This window comes from Mustela lutreola, chromosome 2, assembly GCF_030435805.1.
Source record: "Mustela lutreola isolate mMusLut2 chromosome 2, mMusLut2.pri, whole genome shotgun sequence".
Taxonomy (NCBI): Eukaryota; Metazoa; Chordata; class Mammalia; order Carnivora; family Mustelidae; genus Mustela; species Mustela lutreola.
Genome location: NC_081291.1, coordinates 162,030,645 through 162,056,223, shown reverse-complemented (window position 1 = coordinate 162,056,223; position 25,579 = coordinate 162,030,645). Strand labels below are relative to the sequence as shown.

The 25,579-nt window shown below is 36.6% G+C and overlaps 1 pseudogene; it reads left to right on the top strand.

Moving 5' to 3' along the window:
- LOC131825620 (small ubiquitin-related modifier 2-like) lies at positions 1-25,351 on the top strand (annotated as a pseudogene).
- The last annotated feature ends 228 nt before the right edge of the window (positions 25,352-25,579 follow it).

The following is a 25,579-nucleotide window of genomic DNA, read 5'->3' as shown; positions in this document are numbered from 1 at the left end:
ATGAAGACCTTCCTTCAGCGACTTTATGTTAGTGGAGAAGGTAAGTTGTAGGAAAGGATATGGAGGTAGAGATGGAAAAAGTTAGAACGGAAAATGACTGATTTTTGTAAGTTGGGGTCAGTGAGGGTCTTTGCAGGCAGGTTAATGAGTTTGTCTTTATTCTATATGCAAAAGGAAGCCATTAAAGAAAGGCTTCAAGCAAGAGACATCATCAGACTTGTGTTTTAAGAAGATAACTAACTGGCAATGGAGTGGGAGATGGACTCGGGCAAGTCAAACTCAGGGAAGACCAGTTATAACCTTTCTGAAATAAAAAAGGCAAGAGATAATAAAAGCAGGTCACAGGACAAACACAGTGGAAGGAAAAAAGGAGTGAAGACTTCTGGAGGCATTTCAGAGAGGTACTGATAGGACTTGTCAACTAATTAGATATAGAAGATTTCATTCTCTCCCCCACACCCACCCGTGTATGTGTGTGTGTGTGTGTGTGTGTGTGTGTGTGTATTTTTTTCCTCCTTCAAGTCCAGGCTGGTAAAATGAGAAAGTTGAGTTAAGAAACTAGTTTCAGAGAAAATTTGGAAATTCTACTTTTAGAATTCTGAACTGGTTCCTAAATTGGAACTCAAATAGTCTGTACCTCCAGATGGACATGCTTAGGAAGTTGTCAGAAGAATACGACATGCGTCGTAGGAGAGCTATCTCTGAATCCTGTAATAAAGTAAGCCCAAAAATCAAACGTTTCTCCCCCATCACCAATTTTTTCTCATGTTTTCTTTCTTTCATTTGTTTCTGTAACTTTAATATACATATAGAGCATTGAGTTAGTGATATATTTGCTAATAATATGAACCTCATTTTAATTTTTAAAAACACATGTGCATACAGCAATTAACTGCTTCTATGTTCGAAGAAGAAATATAATCTGAACTTGTCTCCCTCTGCTGGTTGCACACTGAAGTATCATAGGTCTTTTATAATAGAAATAGAAATATACAATAATAATTGGTTATGCACAAGTATGGGATTTTGCAGTTCATAATGCTTAGTGACACACATAACTTTATATTTTATCTTCACCGTAACACTTTGAGATAAACAATGCAAGTGTTATCACCCCACTTGTCAGAAAAACACTTTGATTCCAACCCATTAAGCTCTCATTAATAAATTAAAGAAATCAGAGGAAAATCAGGAAACATATGTAATTAAAAGAATTGCATACTACTAAAGCTGGTAAAGACCAAGAAGATCTTCTTGTTCAGTCCCTCCATTTTACAGCTGAAACATGGAAGCCTAGAGCTTATAATTATTTCAGATCACCGACAGTATTCAGAGAGCACAACTCTCAAAACAGTACTCTTTCTATTGTAACATGCTGTCTGCCTAATACTATCAGGATATTAATCCTTTATGCCACAGATGAAACATTTACATGTGGCATTTACATGCCCATTTTTCTAAGGCTATATCTATACAGCAACAGAACAGTCCATAGCTATGTTAAACAAGTAAGAAACAAGCAAGTAAGAAACAAAACAAAACAAAACAACAACAACAACAAAAAAAAAAACCACAAGAAGTAGGTAGGTCAATTGAACAAATAGATAATAAGGCAAAGACCAATCCCCAATTACGTGTTTGAATAGATTTTCGGTCTGTTCCACCTTGGGAGTCTAGAACCATAGCAAGGTTTGAGATGATTTTCAGAGATGCCAGAGCATCTCTTGTGTCAGCAGAAAAACTGGAGGAATTGCTCACCCTCCAACCACCTGTAGCACTCTTTTCTTCTTCCTTAAGATAGTGTATTACAGCTCTCTGGCTACTCACCCAATATCCTATTCTCCAAAGTCATCTCCAAGCTTTTATTTTTTTTAATATTTTATTTGTTTATTTATATTAAGACTTATTTATGTATTTACTTACTTACTTATTTATTTACTGTGACCTGAGCTGAAAGCAGATGCTTAACTGACTCAGCCACCCAGGTGTCCCCAAAGCCATCTCCATTCTTAATGGATATTCCTATGTTCTCTTGGCAGATAAAAAAAAAAAGCCAATTAAAATTATTTATTCTCGTGTGTGAGTGGTAAATTCTAACTTTTGAAGGGATGTGAATGTTATACAAGGGGGTGTCCTAAACCTCCAGTAAATTTCTATTCAGTAGAAATAAGTAGCAATAGAGAAGGATTTTTGTTTGTTTTCAAATGGGAGAGTCCTTTAGTAATTCTTGTTTTTTACTGACAAAGATATAAGCCTTTGAATCAACAACTGTGAAAGTAACTTAAAAGACCTAAAATTTAAAGTAAAAAGAGAATTTACATCATCTTAACCCATTAAATCATAATATCCCCTCACACAAGAAGAAAACTTAGCTTAGACTATCAACTCAATATATTGTACCTGTTAAAAAAAGTTCTTATACAGATGATAGATATTGGTCAGAAATAGAGAAATGCCAGTAAAATTATACACACACACACACACACACACACACACAAATAGAAACAAATATAGACAATTTGAAAACATTGACTACATCCAGTACACTTGGTAAATATTTCCAACACCCATATCCAACAATTTATCAGTCAAACTTCTTAAACAGACTTTTTTTTCCAGTAGCAAAATCAAAATTAGAGTGACTCCTTTTCTTTAGTGGTGTTCTCCTTTTCTCTTGTAAGAAAGCATGCCAGAGTATTGATCTTAGGCTAGAATCAGGTTGGTAAGTGGCTTTAGAAGCCTTTTGTGATATTTGGAAGCAATGAGAATGAGCTGATACGAGAAATACTCGCTGTTTCAGGAAAAAAAGGTTATAGTTAGAGCTTTGATGTAGAAAATATCTAGCTTGGATATAAGGACTAGACAGTTTGGGGAAGTAGGAAGATAGAGAAAATGATAAGCAGGTGTGAAGATGTAGATCTGAAAGCACTAAGTGAACAAGAGGGAGTACAAGACAACAGGGGTGATGGGAGAGGAAGATAATAAGTGAAAAGGAATTGTAATATGATCTATTATTTCTTAAAATAGATAATTTTTATTAATCAGCTAATGTGAGACAGTCTAATTTTGGTACCTATTTTGATGTATGTCATAAAAGAGTAAAATTATTTTTCTTGGGACAAAAATGACCACCTTGTTGTTAAGAAACAATACTAAATGATGGTCTGCAACTTCTTTCCATTCCTACTAATTTGACATGATATTTTTGGTTTATGATATTATTAATAGTTTGATTACTTAATTAAATAACAAGAATTTAATGATCAGTTCTGTGTAAGTATTCTGAAATACTTACTTCTGAAAGATATCCTGAAAGATCTATGGGAACCATTCACTATGGGCTCTTGGATAAGGTCTCTCAGTAATAAAAAAAAAAAAAAAAAAAAAAAAATTCAACCTTGTTAGAAAAAGAAGATCAACAAATAGATTGGTGAAAGATTCAAAAACAGCAAGCAATCAAGTTTGAAATTTTGAGAAAAACTGTTTTAAATGCCAAGAAATTCAAACATGTGGCGTTCACTTCAACTTTTTACATGTCAGTCAAGATACTAGGCACTGAGATCACAAAGAAGCACAGGGGAAAACCCTGGCTCTTAGCTCTGAAAAGAGATTACCAATAGTTGGACAATGACAATAAGTATGAACTGGACAAATGCTTACATGGTACTGTTTCCCATAAAGCAGGCCACCTAATCCACACTGGAGGGAAGGTTTTCTGAGGTGGCAACAGAGTTGTATCCTAAAAAAGAACTCACCTGAAGAGGTAATACATGAGGACTGGGTCCATAAGGTTGTTTGGGATGTTAACAGTTGGAAATGAGTGTGGAATAAAGTTCACAAGGGCAACCCAGAGGGATAAATGTTGAGTTAGGAGCCAGCATCCTGGAGCAAAGAAATATAGCAAGGAAGAAAGTGTCCCTGACCAGAAAGGATCCCTGCTGGAGAGTAGTATGAAAGTCATTTGGATGAGGAGAAAGGAGATGAAATATAAAGTCTTAAAAGACAGGATGGGAGAAATCTAAACTTAATACATCAGCACACAAGATGTGTTTTATTTTCTTGGGCAAGGTTTTGAAAGTGGCCATTGGTATAATAGTTGTGTAAAGCAGAGGACCCAATTAGGATACTATGTCTGTGACTCAGGCTTGAAAGGTACTGACCTTACAGTGAGAGGAAAGAAGGATAAATGTCAGGGATATAAAGGAAGAGTCAAAAGGAATCACTGACTGGGCGCCTGGGTGGCTCAGTGGGTTAAGCCGCTGCCTTCGGCTCAGGTCATGATCTCAGGGTCCTGGGATCGAGGCCCGCATCGGGCTCTCTGCTCAGCAGGGAGCCTGCTTCCCTCTCTCTCTCTCTCTGCCTGCCTCTCCATCTACTTGTGATTTCTCTCTGTCAAGTAAATAAATAAAAAATCTTAAAAAAAAAAAAAAAAAAAAGGAATCACTGACTAACTGAGCACATGAAATGGGTAAGAGGAAGGTATCCACAACGAGTCCTGTGAATCCCCTCTGGGTGTCTGGAGAATGGGGGTATCATTGCTAAGGTTCAGGGAAGTGAAAAAAGCAGAGTGTAGTATACTGGGGATGGGGGAGGGTGAGGAACTAATTGCCTCTAAGCAGAAGCACTGCCATTCAGTTAGTAGCACTTACTGGAGGGACTATTGGTATGAATTTTTCAGATGTGCATAATCAAGAAAGAAAAAAATTCCAAAAAAGAAACCATATGATCCTTTCAGTATTCATGCTTATATTTATAATTATTCATAAATAAAATAGCATTAGTTATTCTCTAATATCCACTCTCTAAAATTGTGATACACATAAAAAAATCCAAAATATAGGTAACACCTGGGCTAAAGTGAACATTCCTTACTAAAGGTTGATCCTAAATTTCCATCTAATATAACCCTAGGTTTTTTTTTTTTTTTAATGAGTTCTCACTAGATCTCATCCTCAAACTCTTAAGAGTTCAAAATATCCCAAGGTATGCTCACTACACTTGTTTGTTCATCATAATCCTCTACCCTTGAGCTTCTTCTACCTTTCTTTATTACAATCTATTTCTAACTGGGGTCAGGCCATTTTTTAAAATTTTGTACATTTCAAGATGTATTTGGAATATCAAATAAAGTTATAGGATAGTTTTTCTAATGATAAATAAATAATGAGCTCTATGCTGGGTGTGTTAGATTTGTTTAAATATTAAAGAAGAAATTTACAAAAGATAGTTATAAATATGAAGCAGGGTTTTAAGAAAGGATCCAGTAGTGAAATACAGATTGGGGAGTCATCAGGATAAAGATGAGAGTTGAAGTGTGGGGGGGTGGGGGGTGGGCGTGGGTGTGTTTGAAAGAGTTAACGAAGATAAAGAAGAGCAGAGTCTGAGAATTGCACCATGGGTAGGGCTTGCCATGCTGGAGTAAGAAAACAAGAAGCAAGAGAAGTTATTCCTGGAAAGCAGCAGATCCAGAGTGACTCTCCCTTCATCTGTAGAGCACAAAGTGCTTCAGGGTTCATTTGTCTTTACTTGGCACCTATTGCACTCCAGAGAGCTCTTTGGAAGAAAGATGTCATAAATGTCAGGTATTTAGATAATAAACATAGGAACAATAATAGATACCCAAGGTCTTTAAATAGAAAGAGAGCGCTGCCTGTATTCATCACTAAGTGGTCTGGATCAATATCAAAGGACAATGAGAAACCAGGGCAGAGAAAACTTAGGACATTCCTATGTATTGCAATAGAACGATAAACTCACTGAAGGAGAGGGGTGGTCTCTTCTCCAACCGTGCTTTTCTGTCTTATCCAAAGTTCCACTGGGACTGTCACGAATTCAACAGATGAGTAGAGAGATTCATCAACAGATGAATAGAGAGATGATTACTATGTGTATAACGGGACTTCCATGTTTCCAAGAGAAATTTTAACATCATAGGCCATAACTTAATCATTAGCAGATGATGGCCCTTTAAGAAGAGAGCAGCTTAAACACCTGCTTAATGTGTTTTCCTAGTAAACAACTGAAATGGAATCCAGTCCCTAAACTGCCATTTTATAAGTTATTCCAGTTTGTAAATACAGTTTGAGGTTCTGATTGTATCTAAGCATTTTACAAATGAATAGAATTACCTTAGGTAAGCAGCACTATAAATTCTTATTTTTTTCCCCAAGAAGTACTTTAAATCTTTTTTGAAAAGATATGGAATATTATACACACACACACACCCACACACACAGAGGCACATGTGCAAAAATACGTTCACCACAAATATATGAAAAAAAAAACTGGACAGTTGGTGACTTACTAACAAGTTAATTTTTATTTATTAACTCATTATTAATTCATCTAAAACCTAACAAGGTAATTAGCATAGTTTAAATTTCAAGTTTGTTTCTTAGCAGTGCTCACGTTGCTTCCAGATGGGGCAAATGAAGTACCAGAGAGCTGAAGATGAAACCTTGAGCTCCAAATCTTGGAGATGTTTGCAGAGGAAGGATAATATGTCTAGTGCTATCTTTGGTATTATATGTAGTTTCTGAGCTCAAGTTTTCATATTTGACAAATGCAAATCCTACAGATATTTAGATATGAGCAGAAGATTTGGTACATCCCCACTGTATTTCCAGCCATTCAATTCTCGCTGTCACCTGGAACTCGAAGCTGTGCACGGCACTGATTCTTTATCATCTCCACTTGCCTAGGCAGAGCCAGACAGAGTGTTATAATGTACTATATGTCAGTGTCCTAGGTCTTAGCAGTGCCTTTTCTTATCTGAAGTTTGGTGGTGGGGAGAGGACTGGGGGGGAGTGTCCTTAATTTTTAAGGAAAAATGTTACATTTATATCCCAAGATATATGTGCTACCGAATAATAAAGAAATATGGAATGGAAAAATATTAAATTTGCAATTATCTTTCCTACTAATGAGAGTCAAAAATGCTTTCCCTTATATGAAATTTAAAAATCAGCTGGCTTGGGTCACTTTTCATAAACCATGCTTTTATCTCCTAAATTGTGAGTTTCAGATCAAACAGGTTTTAACTCTATTTCCTAGTTTTTTTCACTGGATGGAGCTCCAGCCATCATAGAATCTAGCCTTTGCATTTTACAAATGGAATAACTAAGATCCAGAGACTTTAAAAGTCTGGCTCAAGGTCATACAATGGATCCTAGCAAGGCTAGGATCTTCATAATACTCAGTTCAGAACCCTGATTGAAATATGCTGACTTCCAGGACACAAGTGTGTGCACAAGTGTGTATTTGTTTATGTATAAGTGTGTGTTCTTTTGCTTGATGTGTTTTCTTAAGTAGACTATCCCTACCCCCTCCCCCAACTTTGTCACTCCAACTTTTCTTTAAGCAACAAATTCTTACTCTTTAATCAAAACCCAGTTCAAATACCATCTATTCCTGTCCACTACTTTAACCTCCTACAAAGCACTTGAAATGATTTGGTAGCACAGTTGTCAAACACATCAGATTTCTTTGCGAACATTTCTGCCTATTTCATTGGAATAGATTATAAACTAGGATCACTGCATCATAAACTCCTTAAGGATAGGAGTTTGAATGCCTTTCAATGTATGATGTGTATGGTGCTTGGTGATGGTGAGTGCTCCAAAAAACCTGTAGAAATAGCTTAATTTCATTTAGACCAACTGAGCAAAAATGTTACCCTTCAGAGTAATTAGTATAAGAATTATACCTGTACTATGTAGGCATCACATTGCATTTTATTTTAATTCCTCTTAAATACTTAGAAAGTATAATAAGGACCTAACTTTAATGAGTACTTTTGGGGATGCAGAGGCTGGAGACCAGGTTTTTTTTTTTTTTTTTTTTTTTTTTTTGTTGTTGTTGTTGTTTCCCAGAAGCAATGCTGGTCTATGCCCACAAATTTGATAACCTACATTAAATAGACCACATCCTTGAAAGACAGAAACAATACTGGTACCTACATTTCTTGCTAAGTCTTATTCTAAAGAAATATTACCTATAACTTCTCAAGATCTATTGAAATCTTCTGCTATCTCCCTGTGTGATATTTCTCAACCATTTATAGCTATTTGGTTAAAGTCATCAGAGACAACCTAAAATTTCAGGCCTCATCTTAAGTGGGTGATGCTTCAGTTAATGATCTGTTCACTAGCCTGAAGATTTGCTTTTGGGGAATATCTGAACTATCACATCTATTCCTGTAAGACTAAAAATAGATTATTTAGAGAAGCTTACAATTTTAGAATGTATGAATGAGACCTTTGAGGACAAGACATAGAAGGGCCAGCCATCTAGTTCAGCTATGTCTGAAATGGCAGATTTTGCAAGATCATTTAACCTCGGCTATATGTGCAGACCTTGCCAGGCTGAAATATGACAGAGCTTGATCACTGGGGAATTTGGGGGAGAGGGTCACACACACACACACACACAGTGTTTGTTCTGTTTTAGCATGTAACATCTTTGTCTTTGCCCTCTGCTTTTGTTTTCACTTTTTCAGCTTCCCTACTCTTCTGATCCATATTCAGTTTAGTCCCTATTCCCCAAATTCCCCTTCTTTGCATCCCTTTATCTTTTTTTAGGACTCTCTCTCTCTCCCTCTCTCTCTCTTTTTTAACCTCACCATTTACCCCTTGTCTCACACTGGGCCATAAAAAAGGGAGTCATAGCTTTAAAAATGATCCACTATAGATGCTTAAAACATTTTGTATTTCTCTTTTTAATCCCTTACTTGGTTTTCAGTTACCAAGCACTCTTAATTAGGACTGTTTAAAATGAAAATACTAAACTCACCCTAAATATTCATGTTTGACAAGGAAACAAAAAAAAAGGAGATAGGTACTATACAAAGTACCAGGGAAAATTTTTCGAAAAGACGAAGTCCTTGTCCTCAAGAACATCATACTGTAGTTGGTAAGGCAGACACACAAATTACTTTCTGCTTATGTGTGACCTGAGATTGAATTTCAAATTTTTGTTCTGTAAGTCATTGGCTCACAGAAATCAAGGATTCCAACTCTGCATTTTGATATATTAAGTGAGACAAAGAATGGAATATTAAACAGAAATACTAAATTGGGAACATAAGGTAATCCTTTTAGACCTTTATTAAAATTGGCATAGACTTTGAAGACTTGAGACTTTAGTGAGAAGGAGGAGATTTGGAGAGGTTCTAAAGCAGAGCCCCCAAAATGATTAAAGTGGTTAGAAACATTAGCAGATGCCCAACAGTTTGGAGCCAAGCAGATATTGTTGCTGGTTCAAATTAGAATGTGCCCAAGGCCTTAGGAAAACAGTTCTGTAAAGTTAATGTTAATGTTTTCAAACCATGAATGTCACCACAACTTCATTTTCTTGACACTGCTTTAATCAGCCCCAGGCTTTTCAACCCGCTGTCAGCCCCCTTGCAGAACTCCAGGCTTGCTTCATTCTTTGACACCAACTCAACGAAGGCAGGATGTGATCAATGGTCTTTACTGCCATTCCTTCACCCTCTAGACTCAGTAACCCAGCCACAGGTTCTGATCTCCTATAATGTTCTCTACACTCCCAGCTTTGTTCTTCCAGAAGTAGCATTCGTAGCAAACCAATCGTAAAATCCAGCATGTCAAACTAGAATGCAAATAATTGGTGAGTAACTGGAAGCTCTGAGCCTCTTGCAAGAATGAGATTTCTCATGATATTGTGTATGTGTGTGTAGTATACATAGGCATAGTGCTATAATTTGCTATATATATTATATAACATATATTGTGTTTTAATTATTATATAATTATATCCTGGTTATAATATAATATATATTAATTACTAGCTATTATAATAATATTATATATAATATAGATGATATATTAAGTGATGTTACTATAATATTATATAATATATGTATTTAAGTAACTTCTAGGTGCCAGGTAATTTGTCCGATACTGGGAATACAAGGAAGAATTTCAGATACTGTACCTCCATAGTTTAGTAGAACAGGGAATGTCATGCAAAGTAGCACATTAGCATACCAGAAATTCAAGATATTAGGATAGACATTTGCAGGAGGAAGACTGCAGACACAAAGGTGAGGCTGATTAAGTGTTCTCAAGATTCTGGAATAAGGTAAATAATTTCAAGGAAAACTCTATGGTTAAAAGGATGCCAAAGTTAAATACATTTCTTTTAATTGAGAAGAGGGAAGAGTGGGAAGAGAGTCACATATTAGAACATTCGGTTGATATTGCTGTTTAGTATGTCTAGAAGAAAACTATTAGTAGGAGCTCTAGAGAGTGTCACAGGAGTCAAGTAACAGAAGGTTTACACTGACACCTGCTAGCAACCAAATAGGAAGAGTGAAGATGTTAGAGGACAACATATACAATCATAGAGCCACACTTCCTCTGTAGCTTCATAGATTTTTTGCCCACACTCTACTTATACTAAATACTTCATTTTCTTTCTACATCAGTAAAGTACAGTATAACTTGTTTGTCCAAATTAAGTATTCATTTTAGAGTCTGGCTCAGTTCTCTCCATAAGAAGGACTTGAAATAATGAAAAAAATTACTTAAATATTTCCTTCTATTTTCTCCCCAAATTGCTAAACCTAATACATATTTTTTTCTTCCCCTATTCCTCTTCATACTGTTCACATGCACACAGAGACATATGCATACTCACATAAACACATTTATAGGGAGAATTAAGAAAGTTAGAGACAGACCAAAAAAGGGGGGCAGGGGGAAGACAGGAAAAAAGGAGAAAGGACTAGAAGTGAGGTCTTCAACTGCTTAGACAAGAGCTAAAACATAGTAGAATGACAGTTTTAGAGACCCCCAAGACAGGAGTGTAGAAAGATCCTAAACTCACCTCCTCCCATGGACTACCAAGTCTATAGTTGCATATGTATCCTTTCCCTCTGAAAACAAATGAACAGCTTCTTCCCAACAATAAATTAAAAAACAAACAAACAAACAAACAAACAAAAATAATAAAAGATGGGTAGGAGAGGCAGAGACACAGTCTTGCTAAAAACCCCTTACCTGGTATAGTGATGTGTAATGGGAAGATATCCTACCAGTCTGACACTTTTCCTGGAGGAGCAAAGGGTGTGTATCCCACATCAATTACCCAACCTGTAGTATCTGCACTATGGAGAAAAACTCCTCTATGTCTGGCTTAAAAAACCAATGGGGCTGATGCCCAAGGGACCCAAAGTGCTATAGAAAGCTGTCATTCCCCCTTTTCAATAGCTGGTATATGCTCCCACTTGTCTCAGGGCCCAGAGCAGCTGGGTGTGTGGGGGTGGGGGTGGGGGGGCAGCAGTTTTAAGAGTACCTGGACTATATATGAAGGAAGTTCATTTGCTAATCTAAAAGCATATGCTAGAGAAGCAGAGGATAGTTGAAATTCCCTAGAGATGAAGGCACTGGTGGAGGCCATGTTTAAATTTTTCACCCACCCAGCTAGCACACAAGAGCTCTGATGAGTACCCTCCTGCCCCCTAGCAAAGACAGGTGGAAGCAAGTAGTTCTGGCTCTCTGCTGCAGCCTTGCTTAAACAGGTATATGGTGGTTGCAATATTCCCTCAACTCCCTGCTTGGGGCTGGAGAACATGAGCGGGCATTTTTCCGCTCTTGTTCTAAAGATGGCACACATACTGTACTCCTCACACCTGTGGGCACCCCCAGTCAAGACATTTTTTTTCCCCCAATTGCCTTTCTGAAGCCAGCAAGCAAGCCCTCTCCCCCCACAACAAATTCTGCTTCTACCTAACAAAGCCAGTGGACGCATGCAATTCACACAGGGGACAGTCTTTGATCACTTCACCTTAGTGGTCAAGGGGGCTGGGATTCCTGAGCTCCATGGAAATGTAACAATCAAGAAAATAGTTCTTAGCAGGCCACTACCCCCAGGGGACTACAAAGAAAACAGACGGAAACAAAAAACAGTCTTCCTGTGGCAGGGGGAGACACACACACACACACACACCCCTACTTAGTTATCCTGGAACTTCAAGCTAGGGGACAGACTTCAGAGTTCCCACACATCCAGAGGCTAAGGAGAAGCTTCTAGGGAATGTAAGCAGGAGACACCATCCTTGCACACAACCGTGATCTTGCTATAGCTCCAGAAAACCTCCCAGAGAGTAGCTTATATACTCATTTGGTCTTGATTTTTGCAGCTTTTGTCCAAAGAGCACCTATAGATCTTCTGGTCTGGGAACCAGCAGGGATTATGATTGCAGTCCACAAGATGGTATATATTTCCATATTTTTAAAACTGCTGCTTCAGGGGCAAGCTTCTAATTAGCCAAAACTAGTTGCTAGCCAAAACTAGGCAGTATTCCACCACCTTTGGAATACTGATAGGTGTTGGCACACCCTCAACAATGGTAATATATCAAGAATAAAGCAGTCTGTTTGGACAATCACACAGTTTTGAGAGAAAACAAAGAGCTAGGGCAAGATTGAATATTTCATCACCTTCACAAAGCCCCTTCTCCAAGACTGAGAGATGTAGCCATTGTAATATATAGAAACAACCACAGAGAGTCAAGCAAAATTAGAAAATGAAGAAATATGTTTCAAATAAAAAAAAAAAAAAAAGGAAAAACCTCAGAAAAATACCTTAGTGATTTAGAGAAAGGTAATTCAGAGTAATGGTCATAAGGATGCTCACCAAACTCAGGAAAAGAATACACAGTGACAACTTCAACAAAGAGATAGAAACTATAAAGCACCAAATATAAGTACAGAGCCAAAGAATAAAATGACTGAACTAAAAAATACACTTGAGGTATTCAAAAGCAAACAGGGTGAGGTGGAAGAATAGATCAGCAGGCTGGAAGACAAAGCAATAAAATTCACCCCAAAAGAGCAGCAAAAAGAAATGACACAAGGGATCTATGGGACAACATCAAGTGGAAAAACATTCTCAACATAAGGGTCTCAGAAGGAGAAGAGATAGAGAAAGGGGCAGAAAACTATTTGATAAAATAATGACTAAAAACTTCCCAAACCTAAGGAAGGAAACAAATATCCAGGTCCACGAAGCCCAGAGTTCCAAATAAGATAACCCAAAGAGATCCACATCAAGACACAATAATTAAGACATCAAAAGTTAAGGATAAAAACAGAATTATAAAAAGTATAAGAGAAAGACAGATTGATACATATGAGGAAAACCCTACAGGGCTATGAGCAGATTTATCAACAGAAATTCTGCAGGCCATACTGGAGTACCATGACATATTTGAAATGCTGAAAGAAAAACACAGAACAAGCAAACAAAACAATTTCCAGTGACGACTATTTATTCAGCAAGGTTATCATTCAGAATTGAAGGAGACATAAACAGTTTTCCAGACAAGCAAAATCCAAAGGAGGTCATCTCTACTAAACTGGCCTTAAAATAAATAAATAAATAAATAAATAAATAAAGGTATTTCTTTAAACTGAAATAAAACGTCACTAGTTAATGAGAAGAAAAACATTCAAAAGTAAACATCTCACTAGAAAAGGTAAATATGTAGTAAAAGTGCTAGATTAATTAATTATAAAGCTACAATAAAGATTAAAAAGAGAAGTAGCACAATTAACTAAAAATAAAAGAGTTAAGGGATACATAAAATAAAAAAAGATGCAAAATATGATATCAAAATATAAAATGGGGACTAAAAATGTAGTTTTCTAATATGTCAAATTTAAGTTGCTATCAACTGAAAATAGATTATTTTATAATAGGATGATATATATAAACCTCATGGTAACCCAAAGTAAACACTTAGCGCAAATATACAAAGGGAAAATGGGAAGTTTATCTAATAACAAAGGAACAAAGAGGAACTGTAAGAACCATAAAAACAGCCATCAAACAATTAACAAAATGGCAATAAACACATACCTATCAATAATTAGTTTATATACAAATGGACTAAGTTTCACAGTCAAAAGAGTGGCTAAATGGATTAAAAACAAAACAAAACGAAATACATCTATATACTGTCTATGATAAGAGACTCACTTTGAAAGTAAGGACACACACATACTGAAAGTGAAGGGATGAAAAAAGACAGTCATACAAATGGGAAAAAATAAATAGATAAAAGTTTGTAGAGCTATACTCACAACCAATAAAATAGATTTTAAAACAAAGACCATAATAAAAGACAAAGAGCAGCACTACATAGTGATAAAGGAGTCAATTCAGCAAGAATATATAACATATATAAATATATATGCACCCAATATAAGAGCACCAAAATATTAAAAAATATATATATTTATGGACATAAAAAATTGTTGACAGCAAGATAAGTGTAGGGGACTTAAACACCCCACTTATATCAATGGACAGATCATCCAAACAGAAAATCAAGAAGAAAACATTGGCTTTAAGCAACACGTTAGACCAATAAATTAAATAAGATGTATACTGGACATTCCATCCAAAAGCAGAACACACAGTCTTAGATGCACATACAACATTCTCCAAGACAGATCACCAGTTAGGTCATAAAATAAACTCAAGAAATTCAAGAAGTTTGAAATAATATCAAGCACCTTTTCCAACCACACTGATTTGAAATCAGGAAACAATTATAAGAAGGAAACTGGAAAAACTACAAATACGTGGAGATTAAAGAATATGTTACTGAACAACAATTGGGTCATTGGAGTAATCAGTCAATGGTAGAAAGATAAATCTTTTTCTATAAGATCAGGAAGAAGACAGTGATACCCACTCTTGTCACTTTTACTCTACATAGTATTGGAAGTCCTAGCCACAACAATTAGGCAAGAAAAAGGAAAAAAAAAAGGATAAAAATTAGAAAGAAAGAAGTAAATCTGTCACTATTTATAGATGACATGATGCTATAAAGAAAACCATAAACACTCCACCAAAAAACTGTCAGAACTAATAAATTAACTCATGAAGTGGCAGGATACCAAAATGATATATAAAAATCTATTGTTATTTCTATACACTAATAACAAACTATCAGAAATAGAGATAAACCAATCCCATTTACAGTTGCATCAGAAAGAATACCTAGGATAAATTTAGCTAAGGGGGTGAAAGACTTGTACAGTGAAAATTATGATATTGATTAAAGAAATTGAAGAAGACACACAAATAAATGTAAAGATTTTCTGTGTTCATGGATTCAAAGAATATTGTTAAAATGTCCACAGCACCCAAAGCAATCCATAGATTCAATGAAATTTTTATCAAAATCCCAATGACATTTTTCAGAGAATTATAACAAGTAATTGTAATATTTATATGGAATCACAAAAGACCTCAAATAGCCAAAACAATTCTGAGAAAGAAGAACAAAGCCAGAGATAGTATACTACCTGATTTCAAACTATACTACAAAGCTATAGTACTCAAAACAGTATGGTATTGGCATAAAAGCAGACATATAAATCAAGAAACAAAATAGGAGGCCCAGAAATAAGCTCATGCATATATGGTCAATTAATTTATGACAGAGTAAGTAAGAACATGCAATAGGGAAAGGACAGTCTCTTCAATAAATGGTGTTGGAAAACCTGAACAGCCACATGTGGAAGAGTGAGTCTGTGCCACTATCTTACACTACATGCCAAAATAATTAATTAATTGATTGATTAATTCAGAATGGATCAAAGACTTGAATGTAAAATCCGAAACCATAAAGCTCCTCAAAAAAAAAAAAAAAAAAAAAGTAGATGCTAAGCTCCTTAACATCAGTGTTAATGATTTTTTTTGGTTTAGTTTTGTTTTTTTGTTTGTTTGTCTTGTTTTTGCATCTGACTCCAAAGGCTAGGGCCACAAAAGCAAAATTAAAAAAAAAAAAAAAATGAAACTACATCAAAGTAAAAAGCTTTGGCACAGTGAAGGAATCCATCAACAAAATGAAATGGCAACCTCCTGGATGAAAGAAGATATCTGCAAATCATATTCCAGTAAGGAGTTAATATCCAAAATATGTAAGAAAACTAATACAACTCAATAACAATAAAAAATTTTTTTCAATTAAAAATGGCCAGAGGATATAAATAGACATTTCTTTCCAAAGAAAACATACTATGACAGGCAAATGAAAAGATGCTCAACGTCACTGGTCATTACAAATCACTAGTCAAAAGTAAATCTAAACTACAATTAGATATCACTTTAAACCTATCAGAATGGCTATTATATAAAAAAAAAATAAGGAGAAGAAATAAGTGTTTTTGAGGATGTGGGAAAAAAGGGAAACTTTATGCACTGTTGGTAGGATTCTAAACTAGTAGAGCCACTATGGAAAACAATATGGAATTTCCTCAAAAAAACTGAAAATAGAACTACTATATGATCCAACAATTCCACTCCTGGGTATCTATCTGAAGAAAATGAAAACACTAATTTGAAAAGGTATATGTGCCCCTATGTTAACTGCAGAATTATTTGCAGTAGCTAAGATAAGGAAATAACCTAAGTGTCTACCAGTGAATAAATGGATAGAGAAAATGCTGGTGAGATCTATCTGTCTGTCTATCTATCTATCCTACTCAGTCATAAAAAAAAAAAAAAATAAAGTGAAATCTTGACATTTATGACCTAGAGATGGACCTAGAGGGTACTACACTAAGTAAAATAATTCAAACAGAGAAAGACAAAAGACTGCATGATTCCACTTGTATGTGGAGTGCAAAAAAACAAAACAAACAAAATAAAGCCCAGATTCATAAATACAGAGAACAGATTGGTGTTGCCAGAAGGAAGGGATGGAGGAAGGTGAAGTGGGTGAAGTACAAACTGCCAATTATAAAATCAGTAAGTCATGGAAATGCTATGAACAGCATGAGGAATATAGCCAATAAATATTGTATTAACTTTGTATGGTGACAGATGGTAACTAGACTTACTGTGGTGATGATCTCACAATGTATACAAATGTAGGATCACTATGTTGTGTACCTGAAACTTGTATAATATTGTCTGTCAATTATACCTCAATAAAGAGAGAGAATGGAAGTTCCTTTTACTCATCATTTGCCTGTTAGCCATAAAATAACCTGACTTTCTAAGATCATGAGGCCTAACAAGTGAGATTTCAGCCAAATATCTAATTTTTAATCCTTAGTGAAAGCATCTGATCTGAAAACCAACAAAACTGGGTGTTACAGAAACTTGAAATATTTGAGCAGACTTTTAAAATTCAGAATGTTTAAAATACTTCTCAAGATTAAAAATACATATATTTTAACATCTAGTTTCATGGACTTGTTACTGCATCAACAATATATAGATGAGAGCTGTCAGAGGACTATCATATAAATGTGTTTTTCCCATCCAAAGCACTATTTTTTCATTTCTTCTCTCAACTCTGTAGCCCATCTGGAAGTGTATAGACCACTGGGTGAATTCAAACTTGGAAATTGAAATTTTGGCCTTGAATAAAAAAGGTGAAAATGTTCAGAATTTCCCACTATCTTTAAAAGCCCCAAATGGTAATGATCCTATTCAGAAATTCAGACAAGAGTTGGGTGAACTTCTTGTATAAAGCACTGTTGATTAGCATTTTGCAAAATTCTTTGGGAAAAAAATGATGACTTTATTGAAAAGACAGGTAGCTCCTTCCCCACCCATCCTCCAAATCCTCCTTTACTCATGGATGCAAAAGTCTGAATGACCTGGTTAGATGTCTGTCCAACTTCCTCTTGCTAGGAATGGACCACCGCATTCAATATTTCCCTATGAGAAGTTCAATGAATTATTAGGCAAAGGAGGGAAAGAATGGGACAAAGAAGCTTGAGTGAGCATGAACTGGCAGAGATAATACCCCTACCAACATTTTGTTGGGACACGTTGGGTCCCATTTCACCCTTCTAAGTCACAAATTTTATCAGACTGCATTGATTATTAATGAATATGCAGAGTTCAGTCTGCTGATCCAAGTTATTTTCAGGAGTATTTTCATGGCTCCTCTTCCTACTATAGTTGATCCTTGAACAACACTGGTGTTAGGGGCATCCCCCAAACAGTTGAACATCTGTATATAATTTTGACTCCCCCAAAACTTAACTAATAGACTACTGTTGAACAAAATCCTTACCAATAACATAAACAGTCAATTAAGACATATTTTTATGTTATGTGTATTATATACTGTATTCTTACAATAAAGTAAGCTAAAGAAAAAATGTTATTAAGAAAATCACAAGAGGGCGCCTGGGTGGCTCAGTGGGTTAAGCCGCTGCCTTCGGCTCAGGTCATGATCTCAGGGTCCTGGGATCGAGTCCCGCATCAGGCTCTCTGCTCAGCAGGGAGCCTGCTTCCCTCTCTCTCTCTCTGCCTGCCTCTCCATCTACTTGTGATTTCTCTCTGTCAAATATAAATAAATAAAATCTTTAAAAAAAAAAAAAGAAAAAGAAAATCACAAGAAAGAAAAAATACATTTACAGCACTATACTGTATTTATAAAAAAAAATGTGCATAAGTGTACCTGTACAGTTCAAGCCCATATTGTTCAAGAGTCAACTGTACACTTATATGTTTCTTAGATAAATATTGCTTTGGAGAAAATTCCTTCCTCATGAACTCATCTTTCTTTTATGGTGAATACTGTTTCTAGGTGTTTGTTGGCACACCCGTCAGTCAACAATAAACTTGGTCAACAACCAGCTACGTTTTTCAGTTGATCTTTTAACATCTATATTGATTCCCTTCTCAGGATTTCAAACATTTCTAGGATTGCTTTAATCTCAAAAGTAACCCATCAGATGTCATCCACTTTCCTGGTTTTCAGAGCATGATCCTCAAAATTTTTGATTTTTAAACATATGATCCAAGGCCACAGTGAGGAATGGGGGCAAAAGAATGCCAAGAAAGTTTTCAACAAAAGAAACAACACTTCACAGTGCTTTTAGACACTGAAGTACCACTTTCAATTTTATTTGATAAAAGATATTTTTGTTAGTGGATGAGAAATTCTGGTCTGAGAGATTCAGCAACTTGATTGAGATCACTGAGCTAACGACAGAACCAGGCTTAGAACCAGGCATCTAGAATCTATACCTAGAAGTAATTCTGCCACTCTACATCTGACTCTTCTAATTCTTCTTTCTATCCTGTTAACATCTATTTATCTCTTTTTAAAAATTTCCCACTCTTCCTTCCTTTTGCACTTTATAGTTTTATCTAGAGCATCTCGTTTTAGTTTCTCTATGTAGTTCATAGAATATCTTCTTTTCTCAACAATTCTGAGGATATTAGCCCATTGCCAAAAGACTGGAGGGGTCATTGTTATCATTAGCAATATTATTGTCTTTCAAATGAATATTTTATTGAGAGATGTTCACCTTTCATAGATTTACTCATTAATTATATTAGTATGAACTCATATACTCTTATAAAGTATACAGAAAAGGGTATGAAAACTAAGACCCCAAAACAACTTGCCCATTGGCTCACAGCTATTCAGAAGAAAAAGGAGGGTTGGAATCCTTTTTTCGTTTCCACTCTTTCCACTTGAGTATTCCAAATGAAGAGAAGGATTGGGGTGGGGGCGTTGGGTTGTGTTATATTCCTATCTGCATGGGCTATTAGCCTGCTTTTCCTTGACATTTCAAATGACTTGGTTCTTACTAAATCATTCATGCATACACTTACAAATTACTCCTTCACCTTGCCAACCTTGCCACCAATCTGCTAGAGCAAGACCAAATGGTCATAAGTTCCTTCATAAACTTTTCCCTACAATCTACATGGTTGATTGCCTTCTCATCTAAGCATTGTTTAAATTTTGACAATGTTTTCAACATAACTGATTCTCTTTTGACCTCTCATCAGCCCTACATTTTTTCTTCCACTAGATTTTTATTCAATTAGTCACCCTACTCATACCAGCATATTTCATTTGGTGAACAACCCTCTGTAATATACTATCCAGGACTTGATTTTATCTTCACCCTTTTGTAAGACTCTAAATCTTTATCAGAATATTCAGTCCAGAAAGCATAAGAGATTGGAAGAACAACTAGTAGCCAAATATGAAGCAGCCTTCTCCTGCCATTGTTACTGTCTGTGAAGGAGCTCCTTCACAGACAGTAACAATGGCAGGAGAAGGCGAATTTCCTAGTAGTGGCAAATGCATAACTCCAACATAACACATACATACATTCAGTTACATATAAATAAGATTTGTAGGTATATAAAATAAATCTCATGCAGCTTCTGAACCCCTACCCTCCATAACATATAGGATGCAGAGAACCCAAATTAGAAGGAATAATGTATTTGTGGAGAGCTACATCCATTTCCTAAATCCTCCAGCTGAGGGAGGCACATAAATGGTAGTGATACTAATAAATCCTAATCTAAAGCTCATGCTCTTTGCCCTAGAGCAGGGAGCTGGGAGGTTAGAGGTATCAATTTGAACACCTGCTGAAGGGTAAGGAACTTCTCTATAGTATGAGCAATTCAATTTTTTATTGAAAACTCGTTTTCTTTCAGAAATCAGGGTAAAAAGCCATTTCTGGGTCAGTCATGGCAAAATGATTATAATCACGTTGCTCTATTGCTTGATTAGGTCACTATTCACTAATGCCCTGAAACCATCAGGTTCTTTGAGCTGTCATTTCGTACCCCATACCACTTGTGGTGAGCTTCCCTATATCTAGTTTAAAAAGCCAGTTCAAGGCAGAAGGTGGTTTTCTTTCTCTACTATAAAAAGAGTTTTGGGTCACGGGTGGTTGCCTTCTCACTGTGCTTTTAAAAAAGAAAGAAAGTGCCGTCCGTTTGCTGGGAGCAAAAATATGTTCTTTTTCATGTGAAACCATTCCTTGCTTCTCACTAAATATTACTGAGCATCTCACAAGTAGCCTATAGTCTTACCCATCTGCAACAGTAAACTGAATATATTAGGAAAACCTCTTCAGACTAGTAGAACCCAGCAGCCTAGGAAGCTTTGGGGAATAAAATATCTGACAGCAGGTGGCCTAAGTAGACCAGCTGTATGGCTATACATAGGAACTGCCACTTAACAAGTTAGGGCAGCTTGTCCCCATAGCTTGTGGGAAGTTGGACACATTCTATACTCTCTGGGCTATACAGGAAAAACAGGCATTTCATCATGTCCTATGCCTCCTTAATCATGTGATTTTAAGTTGCTCTAAGATGTAACAGTTTCATGTGAAGGAATACAAATGGCAGTCCCAGGACATACTGGACCATTGACCCATTGTTCATATGTCAGCAGTCTCCTTCTCCTTTGTGAATAGTCAGTTACCATGGTAACCAGTAGCCAAAGTTTATTAGTGTTTGTTTAAAAGGTGATTTATAAGCATAGAAATAATTGGCTGCTTATTAACAGGTGGGGCTCCTGAACTCAGCTGCCTTTGGCAATTATCTACAGGATTTAAGAGTTGTGCCCCTGTCCTCTGCAGCTGTCTGTCTGTTTGGCTCAGAGAGTATCAACCTTGAAAACAAGGCAAAGAGAAAACAATCCATCAGCGGGGTAGGTGGAGCAGACCTTGTGACGGATATTGGTTGCTTGCCTAGCAGAGTGCACAGGAGAAGATGGGAGGGAGTACAGGTTGCCCACTTTCAGTTCTTTCTTCAGAAAATGTGCCTACTATATCCTCAAAACTGTTGTTTCTCAGCAAATTCATTAGGAATGGAGCCAGACTTATGCATAAGTTGTTGTTTATACTGGAAGAGCCCCTTATCTAAAAATACTTCCCTGAACCAGCAGTCACAGAATCTGAAAGTGCATCAGAATAGATGTATTATTTTCAGTGGTGTGTGTGTGTGTGTGTGTGTGTGTGTGTGTGCATGAGAGAGAGAGAGAAAGAGAGAGAGAGATTGAGAGTGCTAGACAGAGTTGTATATTGTTTGGGGGTGTTAGAGGAGAATGAAGCTGAGAGAAATGGAGTATTTCAGTACTCCTAATGGTAGGAAACACGTTAACCTTGCTGCTCACCACATTCTTAGTAATTGGAGAGACCCCGAATAGCCTGAGAAAACCCAAGAAAATATAGTTGTGGATTAGAGTCACAGTTCTTCCAGACTGCAATTTTGACAGGCTAGACCTGACTTAGATGATTCTGTTTTTTGGGTTTTTTTTTGTTTGTTTTTTTAATTTTTAAAGACCCTTTCCCACTTCTAATTTTTTCCCACAATTTTGGAGTTTTTTAATAATTGTTAATAAAAAAGATACACTTATTCGGGGTACCTGGGTGGCTCAGTGGGTTAAAGCCTCTGCCTTTGGCTCAGGTCATGATTCCAGGGTCCTGGGATCCAGCCCTGCATAGGGCTCTCTGCTCAGCAGGGAGCCTACTTCCTCCTCTTTCTCTGCCTGCCTCTCTGCCTACTTGTGATCTCTCTCTATCAAATAAATAAATAAAATCTTAAAAAAAATACACTTATTGAAGCATACTATGTACTCATTCATCTTCTTAATCTATATAGCTTACTACTACTACTACTATTATTATTACTTATTGTTCTTTTGACCTGAAGTATGTGAGAAGAAGGGAGAAGGGAAAACAGGACAATTACTGGAAGATACCACAATGGTAATAAAATGTAAGAGAGATTCTGAAGAGGGAAAAACTTTAAAGAGAGAGATTAAGAAGAGAGAAAAACTGGAGACTAAAAAAGATGTTCCATCTGGTTTCTGCAGCTTCTTTCATTTTTAGACAATCTTAGGAGCTGAGAACAAGGCACAGTTGGCCAGTGCTGCTTGAGGAATAACATAAAGAAAGGTAAGAGAATCAACTGTGCATTGCCCTGTAGGATATTTCATCAACTCCAGGGGGTATACAGACCAGAAATGAGAGTGTATATCTCAGTGCTAGAGGGGCTGATTACCCCTTCAGTTGTTTTAATTTATGTAACAGCATATTTTCTCCCCAACTCAACTAAGTGCCCTAATTCCACCAATGAAGCACCTACCTCACCAGTAACTTTGAAAGTGTTATTTGGGTTGATTAAACACTACACTACCTTTTGTTTTAATAATTGGTAGTGGTTTTTAATTCCACCAGCTACAAAGTGTGTGTATGTGTGGTGGAGGGGTAATTATTTTGATCCTCTATCTTGCTGAGATTTTTGAACACATTCTATACTTTCTGAAGAAAACTCTATTATAAATAAAAAAAGTAAACAGATTTCATATAACTTTTACTATTTTTTAGGCTTCACTCTAAATGCTTTATATAACTCATGTAATCCTCAAAAAAATTTACAAGTTGGGTATCATTACTATCCCTTTTTTTACATGTGAGGAGACAGAAGGTTAGAAAGAACTTGGCCCCTGGGTCGCTCAGTTGATTAAGCAACTGCCTTCGCCTCAGGTCATTGTCTTTGAGTCCAGGCATCAAGTCCCTCATCAAGCTCCCTGCTCGGTGGGGAGTCTCCTTTTCCCTCCTACCTCATGCTCTCTCTCTCTCTCACTCTGTCTCTCTCAAATAAATAAATAAAATATTTTAAAAATGAGATTAAAAACAACTTGCTTAAGAATATAAAAAGGAACAAATTAGAAACAGACCTAGACGGGGTGCCTGGGTGGCTCAGTGGGTTAAGGTCTCTGCCTTCAGTTCAGGTCGTGATCCCGGGGTCCTGGGATTGAGCCCCGCATCGGGCTCTCTGCTCAGCAGGGAGCCTGCTTCCCTTCCTCTCTCTCTGCCTGCCTCTCTGCCTGCTTGTGATCTCTGTCCGTCAAATAAATAAATAAAATCTTTAAAAAAAAAAAGGAACAGACCTAGAATTTGAAAACTTCACTCAGGACAGCCTGCTCTTCTGCATCTCTTTATTCCAATGAAGTAGGAAGTTAAAAGAGAATGTAACTCTCACCATAACAAGCAAAACAAATTATGTGAGGTACTAAATTAATTTTCCTGAGTCCCTGAGAAAAGTGACATTGAAAAACTCTTTAAATATGCCAAATTCCAATGATTACTTCATAGGAGAAAAGACACACAAAGCTACTTTCCTTGGCTTAGTAGCAGGAAAAGAAAACTTTCTCCATAGACCAAAAGGCAGCAGAATCTTTAACATTATTTTAAGGCCTGTATGTGGGCTGCCCAGAAAGACTGGAATTCTGATACTCCTAGTGAAGTCACAGAATAAATCTGCACTCACTCACCAATTCTACTGCCTGGGTCTTTACTGACTGTTCAGGAGCCGTTCTCCACAGGCTAGAAAGCAGGGGAGGAGAATTGAGAGGGATTGATTTCAACTCAAGATTTCAGCTTCTAAAAACTGGAGACAGCATTCTGAGAGGGACTGCTTTGAGGCATTCTGGGAAGAGAAAGATCTTCCTGGGCTTACAAAGTCTTAGTAGGGCTGGAAGAGAGCAAAGAAAACTTCCTAGAAATCCGGAGAGCTGCAAGTGCTACAAAAGCAGAAATCTTCATGTTTTAAAGAGCTAGCACTGGGCAAAGAAGCAGAGAAATATATGGCTCTCACTAGGGCTCAGACCCCGAGTCTGCAGGGTTTCATTCTAACTCCACTTACAAAACATTTAAAGCCTGTGGTCAAACTGAAGCTGCAGCAAATCCCAAACACATCTCAACTGGAGACCAGACTTATTTAGCTCTCGATTCTAGATCTTTTCCAGAACTAAATATGATATACATCCATTGTTTGTATTGTTTACTTACACAAAATACCCTTAGTGCCATAAAATTTGCATGAAAAATAAGATATGTAAATCATGTCCAAAAGAGAATATATGGAGAGAAGCAAAACCAGAGATGGCCCACATGTTGAAATTATCAGATATTTTAAATAAAATGTGTGGAACTTTTTACATGGAATGTAAAGGAGGAAGCAGAAAAAGTAGGCAGTGTGAGTAAAGAGATGGGGGATTTTAGCAGAAACATATTAAACAAATCTATTGAAAATTCCAGAAAAGATACAATATCGTAAATGAAGGACTCATTCAGTGAATTTAACAGCAGACTGGAATCTGAAAAGAGGAAGTATCTTGGAAGACACATCAATAGAGTTCCTGGTGCTGCTTGTGTGTGCTGGTTCAGGTGAGAGCCTGACCTCTTTATGAAGTGGCAGCCAAGCATAATGTGGCACATACCCCGGCAGATGAAAAGCCCAAGGAAGGAGTCAAATTTGGGAGCAAGGATCATGTTAATTTGAAGGTGTTGTGTCTGGATGGTTCTGTGGTGCCATTTAAGATTAAGAGTCATACAGCACTTAGTGAACTAATGAAAGCCTATTATGAACAATAGGCTTATCAATGAGGTTCGTCAATGAGGCAAATCAGATGCCAATGGGATGAGCATCCAATCAATGAAACAGACATTCCTGAGTACTTGGAGATGGAGGATGAAGATACATTGATGTGTTCCAGCAGCAAACAGAAAATGTTTACTAAAAAGGGAACCTGCTACTTTACTCCAGAACTCTGGTCCTCCAGACCAAAAGGACAACCTAAATAAGAAAACTGCAATTTGCTTCTACTACATCCTGACTACTACAGTAGAGTTCTCTCAATTCTTTCATTTCCCCTTTTCCCATTCCTTTATTGCACGTAAAGCAACTGGTGTATATACACAAACATATTGCACTTTTTTTTTTAGATTTTATTTATTTATTTGACAGA